Genomic DNA, 21870 nt, shown 5'->3' with positions numbered 1-21870 from the left:
GTCAAACACGATCGGACATACTCGTGACAGCAATGCAAAGAAATTAATATTAATAATACTCCTAGAAATTAATCCATTTCTTTCTGTTTACAACAAGCCAAAAACCAAACTTCCTTTGCCGTTCTCTCGGCCACTTTTTACCCGTCCCGACTGTCTTCGAATCTAAAGCAAAGTTAAAATCGCATCTCGTCAGAAATTTGTAGAAAGAGAAGAAGATGGATGGAGAATTTGTCAAGGGAGAAGAAGACAGCTAATTATCCGGTTAATGAGGCGCTCGTCAAACGACATCGTACGCCGCGGAGAGAAGACGATTGATGTTCGAAGGGTGGAAACCCTTTTCGTAACGTGGAGGAACGTCGGTAAAGAGCCATTTACTTGCATTTCGTCTGTGACGGATCGTTTGCCAGGCTTGCAAACCACTTGCAAATACCATCTACCATTTCTTTCCGTCGATCAGCCCCGCTCGAAAACGAAGAGGAGGATTAGAGGCTCTCGAGACGATCGAGAGTCGCGCAGCTTATTTGCCGATGCTCCTTTCGGTCTGTTCACCATGTATGAAACGTTTCCCAGGCTTTTTTTTTTTTTAATTCTGATATTTCCCATCGAGAAATGCATAAGCACTCGTAATATTTACTCGTGGTAACGAGCTTACTGCCAGCGAAAAATTCTTTTTCAGAGTCTAGAAGTGACTCTATCCTGAATGTTTTCTAGTCTAGAAGTGACTCTATCCTGGATGTTTTCTTTTTTTTTTTTAACACAAGTCTGCTCTGGTCTAGGAAATTCCTTGAACTTTGCGATAAGAAAATTTTTTTTTTTTTCACTTGCAATTAGAAGTTGCAAGAAGATCTCTGCACAGGGGGTTGATTGCCATTCGCTAGAAAGTTCACTCGGAGTGAACTCATTTTACGTTTCGTCTTTTATTCGATCTTCCAACGAACATCGTCTTTCCTACGCGCAACTTTCCTACTTCGCAGGATCTTAACAATCGGTTTCCTACCCAAAGGCTTTCGCTCGAGAACGAGTGCTACGAGGCAGCTTTCTATGCCCGCCATTATGTTCCTCCGAGCATTATTTGCGCCCATTTCACCGCTCAAACATCATTATGCACTGTCGTTGATCCCTTTAAAATAAAGTTTAAAGACGCCGGGGAAACCAACCCGTCGGTGGTTTTCTGAAGTTAAAACAATTCGTTGCTCGTTCAAAGAGCTACCTGTGCTGTACGTATTTCGGCGTTTTAAAGGAAAATCGACGTACGAATCCCTGACTGGCCAGTCGAACAATATCCAGCGCGTGCGTCATTTTCTCTCAGTTTTCATAAAAATATCATATATAAAACGTTTTTAGGTGCACGTTTGTTTCTTGCGCTCATTTTCAATCGAAAAAATTTCTTCTGTTTCCTCCTTCCTCTCTCCAGGATGTTAAAAATCTTTTTCCACGTGATTTTCTCCTTCTCTCCGCGAAAAAGAAGCGAAGTTGGAGAATTTTGAAAACATTATCAATCGAAATTTCCGAAATTTGAAAACATTATCCTCCCAAAGATCGAAATGATCGAAACGAAGATAACTGCAAATTTTGCCTATCGATGAGGTTTCCACGTGAAATTGCTACACTTTGCATACAATGTTTTACGAATATTACCCTTAAGAAGAGATTACTATTCTACAGAGAATATATCTTATAGAGAATATACCTATAAAGAATATATCTTATAGAGAATATATCTATAGAGAATATATCTTATAGATAACAACATATTTGAAGAGGAAAGATAACCAGAAAGAGAGAGAGAGAAGGTAACGGTTGTTGAATAAACCACGTGCAACGCGCAGACCGCATAATCATATCGCGATGAAACGCGGTGTATTGTTTAGCATTAATCAACCCCCGGTTGAAATCGAGATTCGTTGCGAGATGACAAGGGAAGCCAGGTTGTCCAATAATTGATTCAGTAACCCCATCGAAGTTAAATCAAAGCGGCCTGTTTGTAACCACGCAGAAATCGCATTATGTCACCGTAATGGAAGAAAGGTTCCGTTACGTGAAATATACACTTTGATATTCTCGGCGTGTCTCGAAGATCATTTTCTCGCCACTCGGACATAATCTGTCGTTTTCTTATTAAATTTTGCCTCCAGACGATGGAAACAAATTCTCGCACAATTTCGCGAAATGAACGAAAATATTGTTATCCTGTCCAGTGTTAATTTTTTAAATTCCCTTTTTTTTCCTTACTTTCATTATTTATAATTAACCACTTATGTGGTGGTGAATCATTAGCGACTTGGAACTAAATCTGACAATTTATTACGGATGTTAGACTGTCTTACTTAAGCGTCTTGATTTTACGGTAGCTTCTTTCAGGTTGTTTAGTCGATGTCTATTATTCTGCACAATAATACGATTGTTCCACTGTCGCGATTGAACTTTGCACAAATCACAAACCGGGAATGTAAATTTTGATCGTTTCATCGTTCGACGTTTGCACAATTTGTCGTTAAATAAAAAAAAAATATATATATATATATATATATGTACCTATACAAATTTCATCGAGTCTAAAAGCAGCAACGTGTAAGCATCTCACTTCGGCTTCCGTCTCGGAGCTTTTGATCTCGGACGCGTGCTGGAACGTCAGCTGGAACAGCTCGCGAACCAACACTCTCTCTCTCTCTCTCTCTCTCTCTCTCTCTCTCTCTCTCTCTCTCTCTCTCTTTCTCTCTCTAGGCAAATTGAAAACGTAGCAATCGAAAGCGAACCTTGACACCTTTTACGACCCTGCCCTCCCTGTCTCTGTCCCTGTCTTCCCCCTCCACGTGCACTAGGTATGTACATAGCTTGTGCCAGTCGTTTTTCGAGAGGCGACACACTCGACGCCAGGATACATATGCCGTGTTCTCCTCGGTCGACCGCATCAGCCAGCGGGGAAGTTTCTTAAAATAGAGTCTAGTGCCGGGCCGGAGGTTGTCGCATGTACGCGAGCAGAAACCCTCGTCCTCCCTCCAACACCCCTTTGCCCCGGACGATGATACAAACACACAGGGTCGAGCCACTCGTCGAGGTTGGTCGGCAGGGTGGGTTTGGAAAAAAGAGGGTGGCGGTGCGCGGTGCTGAATGTGTCCGCTGGGGTGCACACCAGCCACGCGAATTCCACGCTCAACACCCGCCCGCGTTTAAGTGTGACAATCGTTCTTTTCTCCCAGGGTCGAGCTACTTTCCCCCTCCCCCTCTCCCTCTCGTTCGTTCTTTTCGTTCCTCCACCTTTGTCGCGCCGTTTTTCACTTATTCGTTGGTTGTTGTCTCGACGATAATTGAGGTTAGGTTGAATCCACGACGCGCACGTCGTTTCTTTGGTATTTTATGAAAATTGTTACGCTTATTAAAACTTTTTTTACTTATTGTTTTTTTTTTTTCAGATTAAAATTGAACTGACAAATACGCGAGCGTTTGTTGTTACGAACTGCGACAGATGTCTCGTCTATTTTCAATTGCAAAACGAAAGGATTTGAAAGAGATTCGGAGATTACGACGTACTTTTTCTTAACATAAATGATATTTCATCGAGTGAAAGGAGGGAATGTTTCTAAATCTGTCACCATCGCTATGCCGGCGAGCGTAAATTATTTTCGTGGAGTCGGGTTTTCACCACAATTAATTTAATCGAGAAATCAAATTATCGATACTTTAAACTGTTGTAACTTCGTTAGAAAAGATTAAAATAGATCAAACGATCTACTTAGTCTCATTTTAAAAAAACCTTTTGCTTTCACCATCCTGATTTTTTCTTTTTTTTTTTTTTCCCAAGATACTTTAGCAAATGGAAAACTATTCTTTCCTCTAAAAATTGCGAAAACACTGAAAAATTTTATTTAATCTTGAAGATTAAAATTCCCCGTCTACAGCCACCTGACTTAACTTTAAAACCCCTGACTTTTTTTCATCGTTTCATTGATCTTTCAACGACAGAAATTCAAAAAATTTCAACATTTCAGAATGTTCAGAGCTCAATGAAATTGCAAAAAGAAGAAAATTCCAATTTTCAAAATCATGCTAAGTTCACTGACTTGAAAGAAAAAGATTTTTAACGTTTTCATTTTCACAGTTCTTTTTCATCATTGTGTGTTTAGTTATGCTCTTAGTTACGCTGTATCATAAATCTGTGAAATTTTGAGTTCCACGGTCTCTAAATCGGATGACAGACACGGGTGTTGTTAATATTGAACAATTTGTTCGGTGATTAATGTTGCCTGGAGAATCATTTACTCTCGCGAGAGAGAGAAAGAGAGAGAGAGAGAGAGAGAGAAATTAATGCTTTTAGCATACTGAATTCAAATCAATCCTTTCAGTCCCAATAGGTCGTGCACAACGAATATCTGGACCGGAACACATTCGTTATAATTCATCGCATTTCCGTGTTTAACAGAACAACAAATACAGAATTTTATTGGACGGGCTGTTACAGTTTGAGAAAACCTTTCAAACCTTGCAACAACTTTCTTATCGATTTCTTTTCAACCTGTCGGAATTTTTATTCTATCAAACTGTCGGATCGTTCTACCAGAAGCTGACAATAGAGCGATGGGTCGGTTGCCGAAGTTTGACTGAATATATATTTATAGGCTGCGCGAACTTCCCTAACGAACTTTGACTTTTCTACGTTTTTATTCTTTCTTTAGACTACGCGACTTGATAGAAATATATACTCGTGACGTTACACATTCGAGATTCTATTTTTCTATTTCACGCAAGATTCGCGATGCTATTTCCAACATTTCCGAATATGTACAATTGTTCCCGATATATCTGTCGAATAAAACTTCTTTCTGAGGGGAATAATACTCTTTCTTCCTCTTAGAGGAACAGAATTCGAGTTGAAAAAGGTTAGAGTCGTTGAACGATGAAAATTCATTCTTAGAATCCCGCGTACACTTGTCGCAAATGCGTCTGGGATCCCGTTATTAGCAACTAGTTACTTCGTTCCTAGTCGTCACGCGGCAGAGTGTTGCTTCTGCAAATATGCAAATGGCCGCAAACGCCTTCGAGATCCATTCACGTAGGTATGGTCAGCGAAAGAGATGCACGCAAACGTGTGTTTGTATATACATAGAGGTTCAGCAGTAAGTGTCGTGTCAGCAGTCGAGTCAAGCATTAGAATCTCTTGAAACGAAAGGACGAAAGCCGCCTATCCTGTTTTTAGAGTTCCTCAAGAAAATAAAAGACTACCAAAATGGTCAAAAATAACATTTGAATGTGTTTGTTAGACATTTTTTTGGAGACGATCAAGTGATAAAAGCTTGTACATTGTATTGCAAAGACAATTATTTCCGTTTCTTTTAACAAAATTTCTCTGATGAAAATTTCATGCTTTGGTCACGTTTAGTGTTGACAAAATGTCTAAATTCAATTTCCATTTTCCACTGTATACTTTATGGGGGAGAGTGAAGCCAACGTCTCTGCAGTTTCATCAATCATATCCGTTTCTAAACGTTCGCGTTTGGGAAAGTATTATAGAAACTCGCAAGTAATTAAATCGCCACTCGAGTAATTAAATAACTGCGAGACTTGCACGGTGTCGAACTTAAAATGTCAGGCCCCTTGTCAATGACCCGTGTCTTAACCAGCTTTTCAATTCAGTCTTTTCACTGCATCTCCGCCAACGTCAAGCGTTCAAACATCAAACACCTCTCTCCCCCTCCCAAAAAAATTTCCAAAGCAAGCACTTCTTCCGCCAAATACAACCTCCCACTTGCACACCTACGCTTGAATCGACCATGATTCATCCACTCATAAAACGACCATCACTCTTTTGACTGTCCCCTGCTCGCCCTCGGGTGATTCCTTTCAATTTTCTTCTGACCCATCTGCATACGGTTAGCCAGGAGCTTTGTGGCAACGTTTCGAAATGAAATATTGAGAAGCGACAACCACTGATATCTCGGACACCCAGCCTACTTAGGGTCTTTTCGCCTGTTGTACTCCACGTTCTATATCGCACATATTTTCTTTTCTTTTTTCTTTTTTTTCTTTTTTCACGTTTTAAATTGGGACATTTCGTATCCCATATTCTGTGTCTCTATGGATCTTTTCAGATCTTGTATTCCTCGTTATTACATATTCTACAGTTTGTATCCCACATCTCATAGTCTATGTATTTTTATATTTATTACGTTCCACATCTCACATTTTATGCTTTACAATTCTATAAGCTACGCGATATTTTACACCGTGTTCTCTATCCCACATTTTTCACACATTCCATTGTTGCATATTGCATGTTGCATCTTTTGTATCCACGTTTCATACTTTATGCCCCATTATCGCTATGCAACATTGTACACATTTAATATTCCACATTCCACATCTTTCATATTTCATATTCCAGATCCCGTGGTTTGTATCCAATGCTGTGTGGATCCTATATTCCGGATCAATAATTCCAGTGTTTTTTTATTAGAATGTGAGGAAAAATTACCTACAATCCCAGACAGAGAATAAAATTCGAGCAATAAAACACCTACGTGAAATCCTTATTCCACAAAATGAAATTTGCTGTCCCACGAAAAGCAATTTTGTCACTTTTAAATTTTTTCACGAAGCTAATTTTTGGACATTTCTGAAATTTTCTATCCCACAAAATTTCGTAATTTACAAAATTTCCATGGAACTAACTTTTGGACATTTAGAAAATTTACTGTTTCACAAAATGAATTTCATAGCCCACAAATTTTTTACAGAGCTAATTTGTGAACATCTCTGAAATTTTCTACCCCACAAAATGAATTTCATAGTTTACAAATTTTTCCACAGTGCCAATTTTTGGACAACTAGGAAATTTACTGTTTCACAACATGAATTTCATAGCCTACAAATTTTTTACAAAGCTAATTTGTAGACATCTGTGAAATTTTCTACCCCACAAATTGAATTTCATAGTTTACAAATTTTTCCATAGTGCCAATTTTTGGACATCTAGGAAATTTACTGTTTCACGAAATAAATTTCATAGTCCACCAATTTTTTACAAAGCTAATTTGTGGATATCTCTGAAATTTTCTACCCCACAAAATGAATTTCGTAGTTTACAAATGTTTCCACAGTGCCAATTTTTGGACAACTAGGAAATTTACTGTTTCACAAAATAAATTTCATAGTCCACCAATTTTTTACAAAGCTAATTTGTGGATATCTCTGAAATTTTCTACCCCACAAAATGAATTTCGTAGTTTACAAATGTTTCCACAGTGCCAATTTTTGGATATTTAGGAAATTTACTGTTTCTCAACATGAATTTCATAGTCCACCAATTTTTCACAGAGCTAATTAAACGTGGACACTTAGGAAATTTTCTACTCCACAAAATGAAGCTGGTGCCTCGCAAATTTTCCATAAAGTTACGCGTGGGCAAGGAAATTCATTTTTTAGGATAGGAAATCTCGTTTATGGGAAATGGTGTTTATGGGCCATGTTTCCTCGTCGTAGAGGTACGTTGTATAGAAAACATGCTCGGGGAAGTTGGTAATTTGATTCGGAATCTAGAATAACGGAAACAGACTATAGATATCGCCGTGGATTACAGGTCGTTCGATATAATGGTACAATAAGAAATATAGAAAAGTTGATGTGACGTGTTTAATATGTAAAAATGAAACATCAAACATATATAGAACGTTAAAACAAATTAAAATCCGACCATGAACAATTCCATGTCGCATCTTATACAATCTTAACGACTGCGTGACTTTCTCTGTGCTTTATCGAGAAGGGGCGCACAAGGTGAGACACAATCCACTCGTTGCTATCTTTCCCTGGCCACCGCTCATTGTTCGTGGCCCCGTATCGATGCTCTTGTTAATTGGGAGTAGGATAATTAGCGTTCGATTAGGCAGGGTCGCTTGGCTGGCTCGAATCGAATAAGAGTGATCACAATGACTCGCGGACGTGTTGGCCGTGTAACACGGATCTCTGTTCGGCCATGGAAACTAGGTCGCCGGGTTAGTTGCCGGGTTCGACAGATTTCTCGTTTCATCGGGGACGAGACCACGGCCGATCCGTTTGTTTTCCTCGTCGATCATCATCGCTGTATTGTAGCGGCGGCGGTTGATACGGCGAAGCATCTGGTGACGAGATATTGTTTGGCAGGTTGTGCATGGCAGGTGTCGCGTGACATCGGCTACGCTACGGGGACATACGGGGTTTGTTTTGCTACCGAGGTTTTCGACCATTTATTCGAAAAGTCGAAGAACTTTTTTTTTTTCTTTTTTTTTTTTTAGAAATTGGAAATCGCAAATTGGGATTAACAGGCTCTCGAAGCTACTCCCCGATGAGGCTGAGAGCTGCGATTCCAACTTGTTATTGCCTCGACCTTTTCGACGTTATGCGTTTACGAGTGTACTCGTCGTGGAAAGATGGCCTCTTTTTTTTCGGCTGATTTACATCGTCGCGCAGCGAAAAGAATTTGTATAAGTCGGGACAAGAGACACATTTCTGCAATCTAAACACGGGACAGAAAAAGAGAAATTGTCATCGGCTGTAGGTAATTACACACAATTCTTCTCTGAAGTAACACGATTTCATAATAAATATTTACAACAAAATACGATTTAGAAAAGAACAAGCTGAAAAATCTTGCTTTCGTCGACTATAGAAATAATCGAGAACGCTCTCGAAAAGGAAATTGAAATGAAATGGAAGCTTGAAGAGTCAAACAGATCTAGCGATCTCGTCTGATTTTTCCTCCGAGCGTTTTGCAACAGTCTCGACGTTTCTAATATAATGAAAAAAAAAAAAAAAACTCCGAGAACAAGCCGCAGAGAACTTGGCCCTTTGCGAGTTAAATATGTCTCTTGTCTCGATACAAATTGAGAAAAGAGACATATTTTTGCAATCTGAACACGTTTTAAAATACTTTGAAACAGAAAAAGAGAAATTGTCATCGGCTGTAGGTAATTACACACAATTCTTCTCTGAAGTAACACGATTTCATAATAAATATTTACAACAAAATACGATTTAGAAAAGAACAAGCTGAAAAATCTTGCTTTCGTCGACTATAGAAATAATCGAGAACGCTCTCGAAAAGCAAATGAAATGAAACGGAAACTTGAAGAGTCAAACAGATCTCGACTAGCGATCTCGTCTGATTTTTCCTCCGAACGTTTTGCAACAGTCTCGACGTTTTTAATATAATGGAAAAAAAAAAAACTCGGAGAACAAGCCGCAGAGAACATGGCCCCTTGCGAGTTTCAGAAAAATTCACCGTAAAATCGGGGATTGCCCGATTTTTCGCCATCGGTGACTATCGTCGGGACTCTCGTTAGGCAATTCGTGGTTATCGGCGACGAGAATTGCGCACAGATAGCGGTCGTTTTTCCGCGGAATGCCTCGGCGGCCAGGCGGCGGAACGATCTCTCGGCATCGTCGCCGCGGCGCGCGGCGGTTCAATAAATGCGCGAGGCCATATTCATCTCGCGACGCGCGGAGCCAATAGAATTAATTTGCGAATTTATCCGCGACGCGGAGGTTTCCTCGCATTCAATGAAAGTGAAATTAAGTCCGGTTCATCGGGCGGCTCGCCCGAGCCTTGTTAAATGGCGCGCGCGCTGCATTGTGCGACACAACTCGCGCGACCAGATGTCATCTTTCATCCTTTTCACCCCCCCCCCCCTCCCCTTCTCCACCCCGTGCTTCGACAAACAATGCAGGTTAAATTCGATTGTCGCTTGTTGAAACGCAAAGAGGTATATTTACGTGACACTACGGTATACAGACGGTGCGTGCCTCGTTTTCGTCTTCGCATTCTACGCAATATTCGCGAAATTGTACATTTCGAGAAAGTGCTTTCGACTAGGTACGAATTTTTGAAAGTTGCACCTTTGCACTCCTCCTGGGCACAGATAATATTTGAAATTATATTGTTAATAAATTTTGTTTAATTACGCGCTCTGTGTCAGTATTCTGCCCGAAGTTTCCTCGTTTTACGGTCGTGTTAAAAAATATAATCGAAAGCGAGCGATTGTATTTAATTTACATATTTTGTTGCACGATCAGTCGATATTCTGCTATTTCTCTTGATTAAGTTTAAAAGATATATCGTAAAGATATGTCGTTGTACATCGTGTCAGAAAATATAATAGAAAGCCGGATATAAAGACAATTTTAATTGTTTGAGACCACGTAGCGTGGAGGAAAATTGTAGAAATTCAAACGTCTATAAAAGAATGAGGAAATTTCGTTAGTGGCTGGATTTACCACCATCTCGAAGATTGAAATCTCCTCTTTACAACGATCCCCTAAAACTTGCAGTACGACTTTCTTCTTTCATTAAATTTTGGACTTTTGAAGATTAAGATGTCAAAAGATTTCTGGAATTTTTCTCTTAAAATGGCGAGTTTCGAAGAGTTTTTGCAAACGGAAGATTTCAATCTTCAACACGACGAGAAAAATTAGCCACTCTTCTAGTCACGGAAAAAAGTTATTCTAAATTGTGATTTTACAGATATTTGAATTCCACAAATCGCAATTATTGCAATTTTTTTATTGACTATTGGATCGTTGTAGATGAAATGGAACAAGTTTTGACAAAAGTTTCGATATTTACAGCTTCTTTGAAAACAACGTTATTAAAATTGAAATATTCAGTTCACTAAGTGTTTTTTGATCACAGTCAGGAAAAATTCTTGACGATGCAAGATTCTCAGATTGAAAGTTGAAGTAAAATTTTAAACCGACTGGAAAGCTGTCTGATTGCCTTCGTCTTTCGAGAATCCCGACCGTGCGGAAACATGAAGAAGAACTTTGTTTCAAACAATCTGCATGTTAAGTCCAACTGTTGATTACGTACAATTCGAAGATTTCAAAATTCCGCTTAATTTTCCTTTCTACGCCATTAGCTTTTACAGTAATGACAGCTTCGCTGATTTTTCAATTCAACAGAGAAACGGTTCTTCTTGTAAATAGGTTAGCGCGTACAAACGAGAATGAATCCAACAGAGTGGAGGAAACGTTCTGTTTTCGAGTCTCGTGTCCAGTCGAGCTACGAATTAACGCAAAGTTTCCCGAAGTAAATCTTGCTCAGATTAAAATCTCTCACCGTTTGACAAAGTTACGGACGTCCGTGGGAAAAAATAAAGAAACTGTTCAATTTGCGCGATAAGTGACGGCGGAAAATCGCGGGAAACACTATCTGCTTTGTCTATCCCGATCAGATAAACAAAGAATTTTGTAATTTTAATCAGACTTGGACACTGGAAAATCGTTGTGATTTTAAATTTTAAAACGACTTTCTACGCCCAATTGCCATTTTCCAACGAGATTTTCAACCATTTAAAATCTTCGTGCAGATGACTCGAATACTTTCGACTACTTGTCCGGTTAAGTGGGTTAAAAAATTCTCAAGGACCGGATGCGAGTAAAAATTCTACTTTCGAACGAGGTTCGAGAACCAGTTCCGGTCAAGGTTTCCTCCTCTTCCTCGCGACCGCGTCGTAAAAATCGCCGATAAATTAGCTCGAGGATAAATATCGCGCGAGATATACGAGGTGTTCATAAAGTCTCTTTACAATCTCAAAAATTTATTACAAAGACAAATGAAAAGACAGATGAGTGGAAATTATTACAAAACAGAGACATATATATTTAAGTTTTCTTTTTTCTTTTACCTCATTTAATAGACATCTATATGGACACCATTAGTTGCACGAAGCACATCAAGACGGTACTCGATTTCTTAAACGATCGATGGTTGTCCACTCCTCCCTTTATCGAACACTGTCCCTGTCTCCATAAATTTTTGTGCCATGCACGAATTGATGGACGTGACGATGAATCTCTTCCATACTTAGTTCTGAAGTTTCGCTGAGTCTGCAGATCCGATTTGGTTTCAATAAACCATGATACGCACTGTGCTTTCTCTTGAGGTGTAACCATTTTGTAAGGGGTTCATTTAACAGTATCCTATTCATCAACAGGGTACCTGAAATTTAATGTGATAAAAACCTTGATAACCACTGAGTACATGGAACAAAATCTGACGAAGATATCTCATCAATTGCCTTTGTAATAAATTTTTGAAATTGTAAAGAGACTTTATGAACACCCAAATGGAATTATGTTAAAGATATCGTGTATCGAACAAAAGCACGAGACATCACTAATCTAAAGCAGAGGATCACCGATGCCACTGCCACCATTGATGAGGCTATGCTACAGCGAACATGGCAAGAAATCGAGTACCGTCTTGATTTGCTTCGTGCAACTAATGGTCCCCATATAGAGGTGTATTGAATGAAGCAAAAAGAAACTTAAATATACACGTCTAATTTTGTAATAATTTCCACTTATCTGTCTTTCCGTTTGCCTTTGTAATAAATTTTTGAAACTGTAAAGAGACTTTACGGACATCCTATGTATAATATACAGAGAAGAGCATCAGTTTGAGATTTCTCTTCACGAAGCGATCGTTTCGTGACGTCCTCCTTCGCGAGAGCGTTCTTTCGTTCAGAAGGTGAACGCGCGCGTGGCGATTTGTATTCCATTCGCGAGGCTCCGGCTCCCTTGACTCGGTGCTAATAAATATTCATTGGTGTACTTGAAACTGACCTCCGAGAATTGAACGGCATTATCGTGTGTACTCTTCGGAGATTAACCACGATTATATTCGCTGCTCGCTGTGTGTACAGACGCAGCGCTTTATTAAACCGCTTGGACAATATCTGCGGGTAAGTGGCGCAGTTCGTTGCGTGCCACGATGCTAATGGTAATAATAACAACGATAACGTTACGTTGGATAAGGGCTTCGTGTTAATTGTCGCTTGATGGGATTCGATGGTTAACGCGTTCGTTGCTGCGAATGCTCGCGCGGGACTGCCATCGGGAAGTCGTACGAACGATTTTCGAATAATTGCAAACTCGTTTCAGCGAGCGAACGAGAATCGGCCATGTTCGATCGGCCGAGGGATCGCGTGTCTTCTAATACGTGGGATTCAAAGTTCTTGGTAATTTTCTTAGATAAAATTGTACACTTTGTGGAAAAAAAAAAGAGAAAACAACGTGTATATTTTATTCGGCGTTGTTCGATTAGTGACACGAAGCTAAAAATTTGAACCGAGATGTGCAACCGAACTAGGAGAACATGGCCCTTTTATCGAAATATTGTTTGTAGTGTCAGAATTTCATCTGAGACAAATTTGTTTAATTTTATGTTGAATTGCAGCGAGAGAAGTATTAGTATTAAAGTATCAGTTTCTGAAAAAAGTGATAGCTACCCGAACACGAACGTGTAATTTTTCGTCATGAATTTTCAAGTTTGTTTCTGAAAAAAAGTGATAGCTACCCGAACACGAATGTGTAATTTTTCGTCGATGAATTTTCAAGTTTGTTTAATTTCATCTTAAATTGCACAAAAGAAGCTAGCACTTGTCAAAATTAGATTTTTAAAGTATCAATTTCTGAAAAGATGACAGCCATCTGAATTTGAATTTTCAACTCCTTTCGTTAATTAAACAAAAGAGAAATGAAACAATGGACAAATGAAAATTCCACTTCGTCAAGTACTAGATAATAGTCTTGAGAATGTCACCACAAACTTTTATTCAAATTGATTCGGCAGTTTTTCAGATATTTCCTTAAAGTTTCAGGTATCTGTTATCATTGGATGCATTGGAAAAAACTCTGAGTTGATTATTTTTTTAGAATATTTTTTTAAAGATTCGCAATAACAGAATGTACAATTTCTCAAAAATCGATTTTCCCGACATTGTCAAAACGAATATTGTTGAAGCACGGAATTTTTATTAGCATTAAAAAGTACGTAGTTTCTAAAATACGTACTTTAATCGATACTTCATCAAAATACTGAGTATTTAAACCACTACTGTCCACGATATTTTATTATTAAAAATATTTAGTCACGCTGTTGAAATCGAGTCGAGTTTTTCTAAGAAATAATTTCTTGGTTTTCCACGTTTTAGCTAGCAGACAGTTTGTCAAAATTCCGGTCGACCGTTAAACACACTCTAGGCAAACGAAACTTTCGATTCCGATTATTTAAAATTATTCAAATTACTAGTTAAAATTCAAATTACTTAGAACCTATTATAAATATCGCTAGTTACGGTGAAAAGAAGACAATTAAATAAGATAGGAAATTAAACAAAAGAAAAAAAAAATAGACAAAAATTAGAAGAAAATAGATAGAAAGAATTGAAAAGATTTAAATAAGACGCTCACTCGTGGTTGTTACGTAAGAAGGGCCGAGGACGAAATTGGAAACAGCTGGCAGACAAGATGTTAGATGTAATCGTTGACGGCAGATACTTATCCGCTATTGCGATCAGAGTGCGAGATAACCCGGCGAAGGAATCGTTTCTTGCGAAACGAGCTGTCGATAGCAGCGACCCGAGGTCGTTATGCCCGTGTTTCCTTGTCGCTGGATCTCCCTTCATCCAGGTTGGCTACCCTTTCTTGTCCTTCGTTTGTCGATTACCTTCGGACAATCGCCATCGTGTCGTCGCGAAACGGTCGACACTGTTCTGAAAAAGTTGCCCGAAAGAGTTGCTCGAAATCTTTCGGGGACCGAGTAATTTAATCGTCCGCTCTTCACCGCGGGATCGTGGATCTGGTTAAACTTTTAATTAACGTCGAGAGAGCGAAGAAGAAGAAGAAAAAAAAACAAATATTGCAAATGTGCTCGAACGTTGTGTCGTTCTGCGTTAAGTTATCTCACGGCAGAGAATTGTTTCACCGATTCGCGAGAAACCTGGAATTTGTAACTCGTGAACAAAAAAAGAAGGAAGAAAGGGCAAGAACCGGAGAATTTTCAGACTAGTGAGAGATCTATCTAGTGATGAAGATACAATTGCACTTGAAAGAAAAATTTCGAGACTTCTCCCTTTCTCTTTCTTTTATTAACGCTTCTTTTATTAACTCTCAAAGTGACTAATTTATAATTTCTATTATAGATGTCTTATAGACGCAATAACACTGTATTTTTAAAAATATAAATAATTTTTTGCGAAATATAAATAATATATATACATATATAAATAATAATAATATATAACATAATATAATATAATAATATATAAATAATATATATATATATAATAATAATATATAAATGAAAACTTGTATACATTGTGTTATTAAAAAGTCTCTTTATTTTTTTGACTTTGATGTCTCTGATGGAAATTTTATGTTTCGATCGTCGGTAGTTCCATTGTGTTAATGTCCAAAGTATATATAAATTGACATTTATCTTTCAAACTTCGGTATCGTCGTCCAGATACGACATGAGTAACAAATCTGTTAATCGCGTCAATTGTCATAAGTAAACGGTTGAGAAAGGACTGTGATCGAGGGAACACAGGATACAGATAAAGAGGCAATTTGTTGGGGAGGAGGGAAGTGGGGGGAATAACACATGGCGATAAGGCGAGCATCCAGAATCGCCAAGGACGATTTCGAGAGATGGAAAGATTAAGAAGTAGAACGGTGGTCGAGGACAGTTTTGCAAACGAACCGGTCTAGATGGATTCCAAGGGTAAACCCGGTTCCACGCGGAAGTGAAAATCGGGACGCGTGTGTACCGATCGCAGTTAAGATACCGGCGTTGCTCCTTCGTCGGCGAGTTCGTTGATCGTTTGGAAAAGGAATCGGTTCTTTGCACGCGTGCAAGGTTTCCCAGCCCTCGCTGTGACTTTTGCATTAGATTTTTTTTTTTTCTTTTCTTCCGTGAAAGTAGTAGCAAGGCACGTGTGTTTGATTTGAGACTCGATATTTTTGATAGGCTGATTTTTGCGAAGATACATATACGTATTTATTTACTCGCTGATCAGTTGAATTTTTCGTAAGATCCTCAGTTTCATTTCATACTCTTAAAAGTGACGAGCGAATAGCAGTCACTACTTCTAAATTCTTCATTTTAATTTCTATCGACTGATTTCTAGATCTGTCGATGATCCAAGTGTGAAATTTATAGCAGAGAAATGTGAAATGGAAGGTACAGGCTTCAAAAAATCATTCGAGCCTCCGAAAATACACTATTGTAAATATATAAAAAATTCTAAGTTGGTCATTTTTACCATTTTGGTAGTACTAGTGTTAATTCCTAAATAATTTTGCTAATCGAATATTCCTTCTACTCGGTTGCAATATACTCTCATGTTGTTTACATTTTAATAAGATAGATCGGGGAGTGATGGCCTCTTTTCTTTAAGAGAATTATTACATTTTAAATACAATCTAAAAAATATATACTAGTATATTAAGGACAGACCTTTCTTTCCACATATTTTCCTTAATAGAACATCAAAATATAAGAGTAAACTAATTTTATTAATTTGAAATTAAATTTAAACTCGAACACGATCTTTTCGTTATGTCTTTTAAAAATTATTTCTTTCAAATGTTGACCGCCAGAACCTTCACAGATTTATGATATATGATGAAAAAAAAATTACGAATTTATTTTAGTATATATATATATATATATATGTAAGTGAAAGCAAATACATATAAATTTACAATGTCGCAAGCACGTTGTATAAAAATTAAGAAATTGTCGAACAGCAGTTCATCAGGCAAGCATTTTCGAAGAAAAAAAACATAACCGAAAGTGAAAGCAGATTCTCAAGACGTTCCATCCTGCAATTAGCAAATCCATAGCAAAAATGAAGCACTACGTAGTAAATAATTAGCAAGGCAGGTTGGAAATAATCGTGCGAGAGTTTGTTTGAAGGAAGAACGGTATGGTTGTTTTTCAGGGAGGGCGAGGGTGGCGGCGGTGGCGGCCGTTCCGTGACCAGCGCTGGTGGGGGTGGAGGAGGAGGTGGAGGTCGACGGGCACCGAGTCTACGACTGGTGAACGGAAGAGCGACCACGGGGGTTAGTTTGCACACCAGCAGCACAGAATCCGTTCGTTCACCCCATCACCACCTCGGCCAGCAGCAGGGCGGCAACAATAACAATAACAACAACAACCATAATAATAATAACAACAACAATAACTGCCACGCCGGTAATAACCCCGCCGCGAACAATCATCCACGGCTTAACAAAGATGACAGCATCAAGATCAGCATCGAGAACACCAACACTTGCACGGACAGCCTCGTCACTGCTCTAGACGACGAGACATTGCTCATCACCGATTTCGTAGCCGATCAAGGTCAGTCTTTTGTCACATTTCCTGCCTTCCCCAACCTCCCTTTTTTTCTCTCTCTCTCGTTGAAAGTTTGCCGCAAACATCGCTAAAGATAATATTATTAATGTTGTATTTGTGATATAATGTTAAAGATGATATTATTAATTATGATGTTATATTACGCAACAACGCGTGGTGTTTTGACAGTGTTTGAATCCGAGAAATGATACGAGATATATTTCGGTCGCACGAGGCTAAATTTCTGCATACGGGTATAAATAAAACTCGTGTCGCTGTCCTTCTTTAATTTCAGCTGTCTTTTATTTTTGGAATTTAACTTCCATTGAACAATCGATTCTTTTTCGTTGAATTGAACGGACAATTTAGAAATAATCGACGACACATTATTTTCGGCGGCGCGAGTTTAAAATAAAATCTACCGCGTTCGTGTTATTCACGGCCGTATCGAAATACGGGAGTTAATTAAAGGACTTTGCGCGAGTTCGATCCTCTGCAGATCTAAGACAGTGCACGCGTGAATTTGTATAGTCAATTTCAAGATTTTCAAGGAGAAATGAAAGGAAAATCGTGGCACATCGAGATTAGGTATCACTCTCGTCCAGCGGCGTTTGGTTACGGTTGAATCTTACCCTGCGCCGGAAATTTAATTGCGCAGCTCGCGAGCACACGTACGTATGCACATACGTACACTTCTCGTATTTCGCGCGAGATCTCTGACGCGTTTTATGAAAAGTTTAGAAGCGCTTGCCACAATCTGAGTGACTAAAATATTACATGCTACCACGTCGTATGATTGCTATATTTTTTTATATAGAATTTCAAAAATAGAAGAAATAATTGCACCAATGTAACGAGCACCCACGTTTCTCTCGTCATCAGTCGCTCGTCCGACGCAACGTGAAATTAAATTTGTGTTTGCAAGTCCAGCCGCGAGTTATTGCATCTTCGAAACGGTTTTAACCTTCTTTTTGCCGTACCTATGAAACGATGCTCCGTCATACTTCCAAGGTGAGGGCAGCGGATGAGTCGGAAGAATTAATCGAGAGGATGTTCCAATTACAACTGCTCCAATTAACCTGACATTTCGAAATAAAGTGGAAACTAAAAATGTAAAGTCGAATCGAACAAAGTTGGCCCGTCACAACTTTCCTCTCTTTCTTTCTTTCTTTCTTTCTCTCGAGAAACGCGGAGAATTTCTTTTCACAGGAACGTTTGCTAAACGTTTAACATTTGTTAAAAAATCTGCGCAATTTTATTTTTCTTTTTTTTTTTCTGTCGCCATTTGAAAGGGAAAAGCAACAGTCGAAAACACGGTGATTAAGGTGACGGCTGGTGGAATGTTCGTATCGAAGAGATTTCAAACAAGAAACACGAATTCGTCGCGTGTTCGCGCGGGGAAATACGAAACGGCGTAAGAATGCTGGCCGAATAAGCCGTTTGTTCGGCCGACAAATGCTAGTAACGAGCCCATTATCGGTTGTTGCAATATAGAAAAGCAATCGGGCCGGCCGCACATTTAGTTGCTGTGTTTACGACCACCTGACAACGAGAAGAAATGAAATTCCCTCCGCTTCGACGAAATTTATTTCCTCCTTTAAACACTTCGCTGTTCGACCTCTCGCTCGTCTCAATTTTTTAATCAACTCCTCTTTCGCAACTCAACCGCACGGTTAGAGAAACTAATTGTTCCTTTTAAATCTTTGAAAACTCTGAAACTCGAAAACTCGAAAACTGTAAAACTCTAAAACTTTGAAACTCTGAAACTCTGAAACTCAAAAACTCGAAAACTCTAAATCTTTAAAACTGTAAAACTGTAAAACTCTAAAACTCTAAAACTTTGAAACTCTGAAACTCTGAAACTCAAAAACTCGAAAACTCTAAATCTTTAAAACTGTAAAACTGTAAAACTCTAAAACTCTAAAACTTTGAAACTCTGAAACTCTGAAACTCAAAAACTCGAAAACTCTAAATCTTTAAAACTGTAAAACTGTAAAACTGTAAAACTGTAAAACTGTAAAACTGTAAAACTGTAAAACTGTAAAACTGTAAAACTGTGAAACTGTAAAACTGTAAAACTGTAAAACTGTAAAACTATGAAACTGTAAAACTCTAAAACTCTAAAACTGTAAAACTCTAAAACTCTAAAACTCTGAAACTCTAAAACTCTAAAACTTTAAAACTCCAAAACTCCAAAACTCCAAAACTGCAAAATTCGAAAACTCCAAAACTCTGAAACTTTAAATAATTTAAAAATTTTTAAGAAAAGGGAAACTGAATCAATTGAATACCAAGGAACGAGAAACTCGAATACAAACAGATCTCGTCGAGTAAAAGCGTCGAATCGCGAAAACCGCTAGAATCATTCGTTCCGCGAGAAGCGGTAAAGCATTATCGGCTGCGTGGTGATTCGTCGGCGAATATTTTTCCAGATCCAGCAATTACGGAACTGCCATTAAATTACGCTTAAACGTGAGTCACGCGTTTGCCACGGTCGACGTGTCTTTTGTCATTCTTGACGCGTTCGTGCATTGTTCGACTTGCAGCTTTGAAGGAATTCAATTAATGAAGCCGAACGTTTTCTCTATTTGTGAAACGAGATGTTTGACCGGAAACAACGAGAATCACCGGCGGGTTAAGATTGAAAATGTTTCTCGCCCTCTTTGTGAAAATACGTTAATTACGTGAAATGAATGAAGTTAAATGAAACGGAAAGTTTATTAATTTCGCCTTTGTCAAAGTCAATGTTTAATTTAGAAACGTGTGTATGTATACGTACGCAAGATATATAAAATTGATGAAGGTATAATAATAGACGACTGTGTCGGACGTGTTTGCGCCCATTGACGAGCGAAGTGTTTCATTTCATAAAATAGCAAAAAGTTCCAACACCCACGATCGAGGGGAATTAATTATTCGTCTATCGTCTCATTATCACACGCACGCTTGCGCGTAATTAAAGACCATAGAATTTAATTAACTGAGGTTAATTAAATGTTACGCAGCAAAAAGTGGCGCGTTAGAGCGTAGTAAGAAGCGATTATCTCTTTCTCTCTCTCTTTTCTCTCGTCGATTCCCTCTCGGATGAGATAATTTGCCCGCTCCTCGTCTCTATCAGGCAAATTATCTGTCGCGAGGCTCAGTCCTACAAAGACACCGGAAAAAGAACATTTTGCCACGGTAACACCGGCTCGGTCTCAAATGTCGCGTTATAGTCGTTCCACTCGCAACGACTAATTTCCAAACGAACGTTCCTTTCGCAACGCGAGAATCTCCCAGAACTCTTTCGACGAGCCTCACGCTGTTCGTGAAAATCGCCTCCTTCTCCTAGTAATCGCTCGAAACCGATCCTCGCGTCGATTTTATAATTTTATGCACGAACGGAGCGCTGAAAACTCGGGATTTTCTCAAGTTTTATCAGGTCGTTGAATGTTGTTTTCTTTGATTGTTGAACTTTCAGAAGTAAGATATGTTCAACACATAATATTATGCACAGTAATAATAATACAGTACATTACAGTATATTACGGTTATAATATAATAATATAATATATTACAACTACATTTTAATAAATTAATATATTACACTTACATTCCAATAAATAATACAATATATTACACCTTGTAAATATTTTAAATATCGGAATTGCACTCTTACACGAGTGGAGAAGAGAAATTGATCAGCTACGTTTTTCAAGAATAAAAAGAAAAAAAGAAAAGGAAGTAATTTACCATCAAACGAAACGATCAGGAAATTTAACTAGTGTGTAGAGTTTCAACAATTTCTGCGCGATTTACTTCTTAGCAAAAGTTCGAAAAGTCAAACTTTCACGTCAAATCGAGGACTGAAATCCAACTGCTCCAACTTCTTCCCCAAGGTTCAATCACCCGAAATATCTCGCGTGCAATGATTCTGAAAACTGGTCTCACCTGCGAAACCGCTAACAAACACACCTGCACGCTGCAGCCCTGAGAACGCTCTCGAGAAACACCCTTGCATCCTCGACTTGAGTCTCACCGGGCGTGTCTAATTTCTCTCGCGCGGCATCCGGTCGCCTCTGAAGAATCGCACGCTCGAATTTCTCAAGCGTCCTTCACTCTCGCGAATCCGCTCCGACCGGATGAGATTGGAAAGAATTTTACCTCGGTCTCTCTCGTTGTTAAGGACAGTCACGACTGGTATCGATCGTGTACATCTGCGTATACTCTTTGGGACTCGAAGGACCGTCATTCCCATGATTGATCTTGCGACCTTGACTTCATCGTGCAGTAAGCCCGATGGCTTCTACTAGATTCCTGCTTGTTGAATATTAAAAACTGTGATTTCTCTCTCTATTGAGTACTACTTGTAAACTTCCTTTTGAATATTTCATTTCCTCCAAGTTCTCCTTCTTTTTTACCTTGGATTACTCTCTCCAAAGGAGAGGTTTCGAAGCGGGAAGTGTGTTAGAATCGATCAGGAATTATGGGGGAAAATTTTCAAAATTGAGAGTGGGATGGCGTTTCTGAGGACGATTGTCTTCTGAAAATTATCCCTATGTTGCTTATATCAGAGGTGGGTAACTGGCGGCCTTTGTCCCTATTTCTCTGAGCGTTACCCCCTCCACTGCATCGATCTCCCCACTTGCTCAGTAGTGGAATCAACAGACTGAGAGAGTGGGGGGCAAGGAACGACGCAGTGGAGGGAGTAACGCTAATAATCAGGACCGCCAGTT

At 38.9% G+C, this 21870-nt stretch overlaps 1 protein-coding gene across 5 annotated transcripts in view; it reads left to right on the top strand.

The window, feature by feature from the left end:
• The window catches only part of LOC122527646 (potassium/sodium hyperpolarization-activated cyclic nucleotide-gated channel 2), a 162398-nt gene that overhangs the window by 53023 nt on the left and 87505 nt on the right, over nucleotides 1–21870 (top strand). For 3 of the 5 annotated variants that reach the window (XM_043652016.1, XM_043652014.1, XM_043652013.1), the window contains exon 1: nucleotides 17030–17161. The gene's annotated coding sequence lies outside the window, so the exon portion shown is untranslated. Of the gene's footprint in view, nucleotides 1–16757; nucleotides 17162–21870 lie in introns of those variants that run through there. The other 2 variants (XM_043652015.1, XM_043652017.1) reach the window with 1 other exon arrangement.

This window comes from Frieseomelitta varia, unplaced genomic scaffold (assembly GCF_011392965.1).
Source record: "Frieseomelitta varia isolate USP_RPSP 00005682 unplaced genomic scaffold, Fvar_1.2 scaffold_229, whole genome shotgun sequence".
Taxonomy (NCBI): Eukaryota; Metazoa; Arthropoda; class Insecta; order Hymenoptera; family Apidae; genus Frieseomelitta; species Frieseomelitta varia.
The sequence above is the reverse complement of the archived record's forward strand: the minus strand, read 5'-3'. Positions and strand labels throughout refer to the sequence as shown.